The sequence below is a fragment of the Arvicola amphibius genome, chromosome 7 (assembly GCF_903992535.2).
Source record: "Arvicola amphibius chromosome 7, mArvAmp1.2, whole genome shotgun sequence".
NCBI lineage: Eukaryota > Metazoa > Chordata > Mammalia > Rodentia > Cricetidae > Arvicola > Arvicola amphibius.
In genome coordinates, this window is record NC_052053.1 from 119412404 (window position 1) to 119420587 (window position 8184).

The following is an 8184-nucleotide window of genomic DNA, read 5'->3' on the forward strand; positions in this document are numbered from 1 at the left end:
AGTGAAACTACTGTCATGAAAAAGACCCAGTCTTGGCAGAAACTGAAAACACCGCCAACTAAGGATAAAGGGCCCATTAAGCCCGCCCCTAGGGCTCCCTGGAGACAGACTGCTCACCTTGGTTTCCTCCAGATCAAGGAGGATGCATCTGTGGGAGGCTAAAGAATGTTGCAGGTAGACTGTTTCAATTCCTAACGAATCCAAAAATAAAATAGAAAGGGAGGATGGAGGGAAGAAGGAAACACAGGTGGGGAGAATAGAAAAGGGAGGGACCCAGACCAGGTGCTGCTCCGTGTCTGGGATGCCCCATGTAGCTGGACCAGCTGGGTGTCCGATCCCAGCACTCACTAATGCTAAGAGCTGCAAGTTTATAGGCCGGGCTGCACCGTGAATTCCAGGAGGTCTGAAATAGACACAGTGAGACCAGCTCGAAAAATCAAAACACAAAACAGCAACAACAAAAACCTGGTGGCCGCTGCTTAGATTGCTATCTCTCTCCCCCTCCCTCCCCAGGGCCTGCTGCTAGGCAACTGCTCTACCACTGAGCTACAAACCAGCCTACTATTGGAACTGTGAAAGGTCTGAAGCAAAATAGGCTCTAATATACGCTGAATTTCAAAGACAGTACGAACATAACAAGGAGTGTAACTACTTGAGATCTTTTCTCAAAGATAAAATAAAACAAAAAGCAAAAACAAAAGCCAGAATGTAAAAATTAGTGAAAATAATTTTTGTCAATTATATGATTAAAAGTACATTTTGGAGCTTTTATTAAATAAGGTTAATTTTCCCTATTTTTGTTGTAAAAGTTTATTTTTTATTTGTGTATGAATATGTGTGTGTGTGTGTGTGTGTGTGTGTGTGCGGGCACGCATGTGTGTACGTGTGCTCACATATGCTGGTGCAAGCACAGAAGCCAAAAGAGGTCCTTGTGCCTTCTCCCCTTTGTTGTATGCGTATTCCATTGAGTTATGGTCCCTCTCTGAACCTGGAGCATGGCTAGGCAGGAAGCCAGCAAGCCCAAGGGGTCTTCCCGTCTCCACCCAGCTAGAGCGGGAGTGACAGGCACACACCTGCCACCTGTACATGACTGTACAGCAAGCACTCTTAATCCCTGAGCCATCCATCTCTCCAGCCCTCCTACCTAATCCTTAGTTGTTTATTTTATTCTAGTCTCTCAGGCTTTTGAGAAAGGTCTCCTGTAGCTCTGACTGTCCTTAAACTTATCATATCAATATGTAGCCAAGGCTGGCCTTGAACTCCTGGCCCCTCTACCTCCACTCCCTGAGTGCGAGGGTTACCAGGGTGTAACCATCATGCCGGGTTTATTTTATTTACCTATTTCTTAAATATGGCTACTAAAGCATTTACAACTGCCTCTGCCGCCTGCCTTGTCTTTCCAAAACAGCACTTCCCTAAGAAGTTGCTTCCTGGAGGCTGGTACAGCTGAGGTCCCAGCTCTTTCTACTTCCCACCAAATGGCAGACATCTTTTGCTTTGCTTCTCTCCTTTAGGTAGGACTGCGAGCAAACTGTCCCAAGAACAAGGTCTTGGCTCTTGGCTTCTCCAGAATATCCTCACGTCTCACTGAAAAAGTTTTTAAGGCAAGAAGCTTCTTTTTTTCTTTTTCTTCTCTTTCCTTCCTTTCTCTCCTCCTTTTATGAGGCAGGGTCTCACTATGTAGTTCAGCTTCCTCACTGATGGATCACAGGTGTGCACCATCAAGTTTTCTGAGGCCAAAAGATCCCAAGATCTACTTTTAGCAGCCAAGGAAGATTGAGGACAACCCGGACCCGGAGCAACAGGAAAGATCTTGTCTCAAAATAAAAATAATCGAGAGAGGAGATGTAGCCGGGAGCCCTTGCCTAACGTGCTCCCTGGATTCATCAATCAGTCAGTGAAAATAATCCCCTGCACCTCAGGTGAAGGTACGGAGGGGCCCTGTGCTGCTGGAAACGGCTGTAGGCAGCTATATGATCGCAGCAGATGGTTTAAGGGGATGTGTGAGTCGTGAGAACGCCTTGGTTAGGCCTCAGTGGAGGTTGAGGCCAGCACAGAGGCCAGCTGAAATCCGAGTTCACTGTCTTTTTACTTGCTTTTAAGTGGGACCACTGAATACCCTAGCAACACAAACAGAGCATTTCTCTCAATAACATGCATTGAGCGCCCTCTGAAAGCTGGGGTTCGCTGGGTAATGAACCAGCTCTCTCCCATGGGATCCTGACCGGGTGTGTGATGCTTCCACGTAGCTGGCACTGTAGGACAGCACAAACCTGCTTCCTGGTTTTCCGCCATCAGCTTCCATGCTCCTAGGCACGCTGCTTCTCTTCCCTTTAGTCCTTTCCATTCTCATTCGCTTTTAAATTTTACTTTATTCTTTCGTGTGTGCAGGTGTTACGGTTGCATGGGTGTTTGTGCACCATGCGTGTGCCTGGTACTGGACGAAGCCAGAGGAGGGCGTTGGATCCCCTGGAACTGGAGTTACAGGTGCTGACAATTGAACTCAGGTCCTCTGGAAGAGCAGCCAATGCACCTAACCCCCGAGCCATCTCTCCAGCCACTTTCTCATTTCTCTCTCTCTCTCATCTCTCTCCTTTTCCTCCTCCTCCTTTTGTGCTCACCATTGAACCCAGGTTTTGGGCATGCTAATTCAGCACTCCACTTTTTAATCCCTGAATCCCACTTTACCAAATGGCTATATCACATCATAAACCTCTACAGAACACTTAGTCTCCCGCTTTTCAAACATAAATAAGACAGCAGAGAAAACGGAATGTGTATTCTTTTACAACTTTCCTTTGGGATTTGTGCTCTTCTTAAGATAAGTTCTCAGAAAATAAACTACTGTGTTAAAGGCACGGGCTTCTCCTAGTTCCTGAGGTACTGCCAAGATCCGCTCCAAAAAGCATGTATAAACTCATATCGCTCAGAGCAGTGCACACATGTATTAAATTTCTTGCAATTCTGCCAAGAGCACATACTCACATACATAATCAATTTTAAACACTATGGAAATAAAAGCTCTCTGTTTTTGTTTTGCTTTTCCTTAGTGCTGGTGCTGGAAACTGAGCCAAGTCCTAGCAAGAGTGGTGCCACAGAACTACAGCTAGCCCACAGCATGCTTCTCGTGAAGCCCAAGCTGGCCTCGAACTTGCTCTGTGGCTACGGACAGCCTTGAGCTTATGCTTCACCGGCCTCCGCCTTCTGAGTGCTGGGAGTTCTGGTACCAACCACCACATCTGGCTTTACAAGCACTTATTTCAGGGAAACTGGTCACCCCTGTTGAGTTTTCTTTCCAGAAGTATGGTATTAAGGAAGAAAGACGATTCCACCGTGTTATCAACAATTTTAATTATTCATAGCTACAGGTGGAAAGTGTTGTTGGAGGTACTGAGCAGTCTGTGTGGGTCCCCAAAGCAGAAGGGTCACATAAGCCACCCTACTGGTCTAGCTGTGTATCAGCTGCCTCAGAACCCACAGAAGGGTCTTGAACACATCTGTTGTGGGATATTTGTACACTGTGTGAAGGTATATTACTGTGATTTGTGTAATCAAAAGCCGAACGGCCAATAGCTAGGCAGGAGGGATAGGTGGGACTTCTAGGCAGAGAGAAACTGGGAGGAAGAAAGGAGATACCAGGAGGTATGGAGAGGAAACAGGAAGTGCAAGATGAAAGAGAGGTAACACCACGTGGCAAAATGTAGATTAATATAATTGGTTTAATTTAAAAGAGCTAGTTAGGAACAAACCTAAGCTATAGGTCAAGTTTCCATGAGTATTAATAAGTCTCGGTGTCATTATTTGTGGGCTGGCGGTCCTGACAAGAAACTACTGCTAGACACATCTGTGTGTGTTCCAGAGTCACGCGCGCTCCTCAGTGAATTGTGTGCCTTTGGACAGATGGGCTTCCCCGTTCAGTGACACTGGCTGCCTCAGGTGGGCTCAGCACAGCTGGAAATGACATTTGTTTGTCCATCTGCTTGTTTGTTTGAAATGGTCTCACTATGTAGTCCTGGCTGGTCTGGAATATAAGAGAGCCCCAGACCTTAGCACAACTGACTCCATGATCGAAGTGCCATCCAGGCTGCAACCTCAGCACACAGACAGCACCATCTGCCAAAAATGAAAACTAAGACCTAACCCATCCTGGGAAAGTCTCTAAATGTACTAACCTTGCTTTTTGGCTACTATAGTTCTGCTTCTGGCAAACTGTTCTTGTTAACTGAAATATGTCAACCCAGGACTTAAAAACTCACCCCGAGAAAAACTCGGGGCTATACTGAAATCCCAAACACCCCGTGTAAGCTAGCTAATAAAGACTTTCTACTGGCTTAAACCGGTGTCTGTGCAGTCTTCACTGGTGAATACCCGACGAAATGGGATTTCCCAAATAGATCAGACTGACCTTGAACTAAGAAACACCCACCTGCCTCTGCTTCCTGAGTGTTGTGATTAAAGGCTTGGGCCACCACACCCAACCCTGGACAAGAATTTTTGCCAGCATGATGCTGTCCACTGTAAGAGCCTGCTGCCTAGAAGGTGACTTTCACTGTCTACTCAGCCTCCTCCTCCACCCCGACAGGAGGATGGGGCTCTCTGCTCCCTGTAGATGCGTGCAGTGGGCACCCCTCTTCTGCAATTCATGTTCAGGCAAACCAGGGACTTATTAGGATGAGAGTTTCACAGAGCCCAGCACCGCCTACTTGAGAAGCAAAGCTTGTATTTACACAAGTAACAGTAGCCAGATCATCTACGAGCTAGGCTCCGCTCCAAGCGTTTTGCTTGTATCAACTTACTTAATCCTCACTGACTTTTTTCCTGGTGAGCTATGCTTCTTCACATGTGCACTTCTGGTCCTGGCATAGGAAGGACTGTACTGACCGAGATATCTCCCTGGTCCCCCTACCACGACTATTCATAGAGAAAGGAAACTGCCTTGAGGTTTTGAGCTGTTTGGTTGGTTAGTATTTTGGAGCAAGGCTGGTCCAAAATTATAGCTCAGGCTGGTCTCACAGTTGTGGTGATGATTTTGCTTCAGCTTCCTGAGCCTGGGGTTACAGGGCATTGTTGTTGTTTTGTTGTTGTTTGCTTGTTTGTTTTGTGGGTGTTTTGTTTGTTTGTTTTGATGTTTTTGGAAGTACTAGAAATTAAACCTAGGGGCTTGCATGTTTTAGGAAGGAACTCTACCACTGAGCTATAGGCCCAGCTTACAACTGTCTTATTTATAAGAGATGTAATTTCAGGAGATAAGAAGGACTTCGAATAAGTAAACAAACACATACAATACTATGTGTGTCAATTTTTTAGCTTGCCACTTTAACCTGCTCATGCTCTAGAGATCATTCCAAGTCAGTATATATAAATCATCCTCAGCCTTTTAAACGCTCCACCATAGGGACATCCGCAAGTTTCTGGTCCGGTTTCCATCTTATGGTCCTCATGCTCTTTCTAATGCTTTACTAGACAATACTCGATATCCTTGCATGAGGCTGCCAGAGAGTGGACACCCAGACATGAATTTCCAGAGAGAAGGCGGTACACAGTTCACCTATGACCATCACCCCACTTTTCCCAAATCGCCTGCTTAGTTTCTCTCTCTCCAGCAGGGCTTGAGAATGCTCGCCTGCCCACAGCCTCAGCCACGTTGACTTCTCTCAGCCCTTAAGGGCTCTACTCCTGCGGCAGATAGCATGGGCCCTGTTTCTTTGAGTGTGGATGTCTTTTTTTCAAGCCCTGAGTTTCTTGACTTACTCATTCTTCTCGGTGACAGTCTGAACTGACCTTTGAAGTTTTGTTGGCCTCACCTTTGAGCCGGTGCGGATTTTGTTGAGAAATAACAGTATCCATTTCGAGGAAGGTCCAAGTCTATGCAGAGTCATCAGCACTGTCCCCGTGGGACTTGGCAGGGTGACAACTCAAACAGAACTTCCTTATTTGTCTTTCCTGTTCCTCCCAGAGCTGTTCTAGAACATGCCAGCCATGCCTGCCTTTGGACTGCTGTGAACCCCATCACTGTGACTCAGGCTGTGGTATCTAAGGCTGTCCACGTGGAAAGCAAGAATTCCCTACACAAACTGCCCACTGCCACCCTCAGCTCTTTGAGCGGTCTTATTAATGGACAGCCTTGCCATTCCTTTATGAGTTCATGTAAGAAAGAACTCACTGTTCTTGTCACGTGTAACACAATCATTTCCCTTGGCCTATTGTCTTTTACTTGTAAGCTTTTATTGTACAAATGTTATTCTTTTTTAAATATTTATTTATTATGTATACAATATTCTGTCTGTGTGTATGCCTGAAGGCCAGAAGAGGGCATCAGCCCTCATTACAGATGGTTGTGAGCCACCATGTGGTTGCTGGGAATTGAACTCATGATCTTTGGAAGAGCAGGCAATGCTCTTAACCGCTGAGCCATCTCTCCAACCTCAACCTACAAATGTTATTCTTACAGATTGAGGATTTTGTGTCTTTTTGATACAGGGTCTCTCTACATAGCTCTGGCTGTCTTAGAACTCACTATATAGACCAGGCTGATCTTGAACTCATAGAGATCCTCTTGCCTCTGCCTCCTAAGTGCTGGGATTAAAAGAATGCACCACTGTGCCCGGCTTTTTCGTGTCTTATAATAGATGTCACAAAATAGGATTTCAGAGAACTGCTTTTTCAATCTCAACCATGTTTTTCTTTTAGCTCTTGTTCCTTGAAGGGGGGAGCGGGGACAGTTACTTCATCTCAGTACAGAGTGGCTGCTCCTCTCCCACCTCCAGCCAGCTCCTGGGATTTTCCTGAGTCTGGGCACACTGACACAGCACACAGGAGGAGTCTGAAGCTCACTGTCCACCAGGCATCCACTGACATTCTCGGCCTCATCACCCACCTCCAGTTGTCACTTCTTGCCCTCCAGACCCCGAGGCAGCTGCTCTCTTCCTTGCCTGTGTCGTCCAAGGAACACAGGACTTCCCGCGGCCGGTGGCAATGCAGAGGGTCATGTGCCTGGACAAGTTCCGTCGCCGTCTCTTAAACAGAACTCCGCCACCTTTCCTAGACCTGGGGTAGAATCTGGGCTAGGGTCCCCCCTTTCAGGACTTCACCAGGATCTGTGTACATCTCAGGACGGCCCTGAGTTCCCCCAGAGACTCAAGTCTTACTGATTCTCTGTAGGCAACTTCCCAATCAAATCTTGTGTCTTTGCAATTCTTTAGGGAGTTGGAGTTCAGATATCCGGAAAGTGGGAATCCTTCCCTGTGTATGTTCCAATCGGTTTTTCTCTCACGTCTCTTCCCTGGGATTCCCTGGTCTTCTGCGGAGAGGAATTGAGCTAAGTGATAGAGAGGCTGGACCAGCCTGCTCCTCAGAGCCCCTGCCAATGGCTCCCCGCTCTCCTTCCACCCGCTGCCTGCTTGTCTGCTTCTCCAGTCCTCGGACACCACCAGGACTTCTTCTGTGGTTTGTGTACTTACAGACAGCTCTCATCTTGGAAGGCCCTCTGTGGGCAATGGCTGGCCCATTTTGCTGGCCTTTTTGGCCTCTGGCCTCACTTACCCAAAGACCTGGACTCTTGGTGGGCTGGGTGGTTCTCAAGTACTTGTCAATCTTAGTGGCTAAGCTATTCTTGTCCTTAGTACTCACCAAGGAGCCCAGAAGGGCGGGAGTGAGCGCAGGGGACAACTGGTTATCCTCTAGGTGGTCTCTGGCATTTGCTCCCCTCCTGCTGACCCTCAAGAGCTGGGGCGGAGCTCCCCGAAAAGTTATTCTGTGGATGAGGCCTCCTTCAGCCCCTCCCTCAATCTCTGCTCCACTGAGGTGGCTCACTGCAACCCTCTGCAGGTGTGGTAGCCAGGAGAGAGGGCTACCTGCCATTCTTCAGGTGTGCACAGCTTAATTGATTCTTCCCTGTGTGGATAGCCCACCAGGACTACACAGCCTGCTTCCAACCCTAACTCCGCCAGCCGAGGACCCAAGGCCTATGGAGGGAGGGGATCTTTCCCGCAAGGCCTTGCTACTTTCTGGCAATGTGACCGAGCCACCCGAACACAGAGAGGGTCTTCCTCATGTTCTGCTCTTCTGGCCCCATCCTCTTCCTTTCTAGGGAAGGGACAGCTCTCAGGACACCTGCCTCTTGGCCATCCCCAGCTGTCCGCTTGGCTGACCCTGTCCCTCACAGCACCTGGGTTGTTTCTCCCA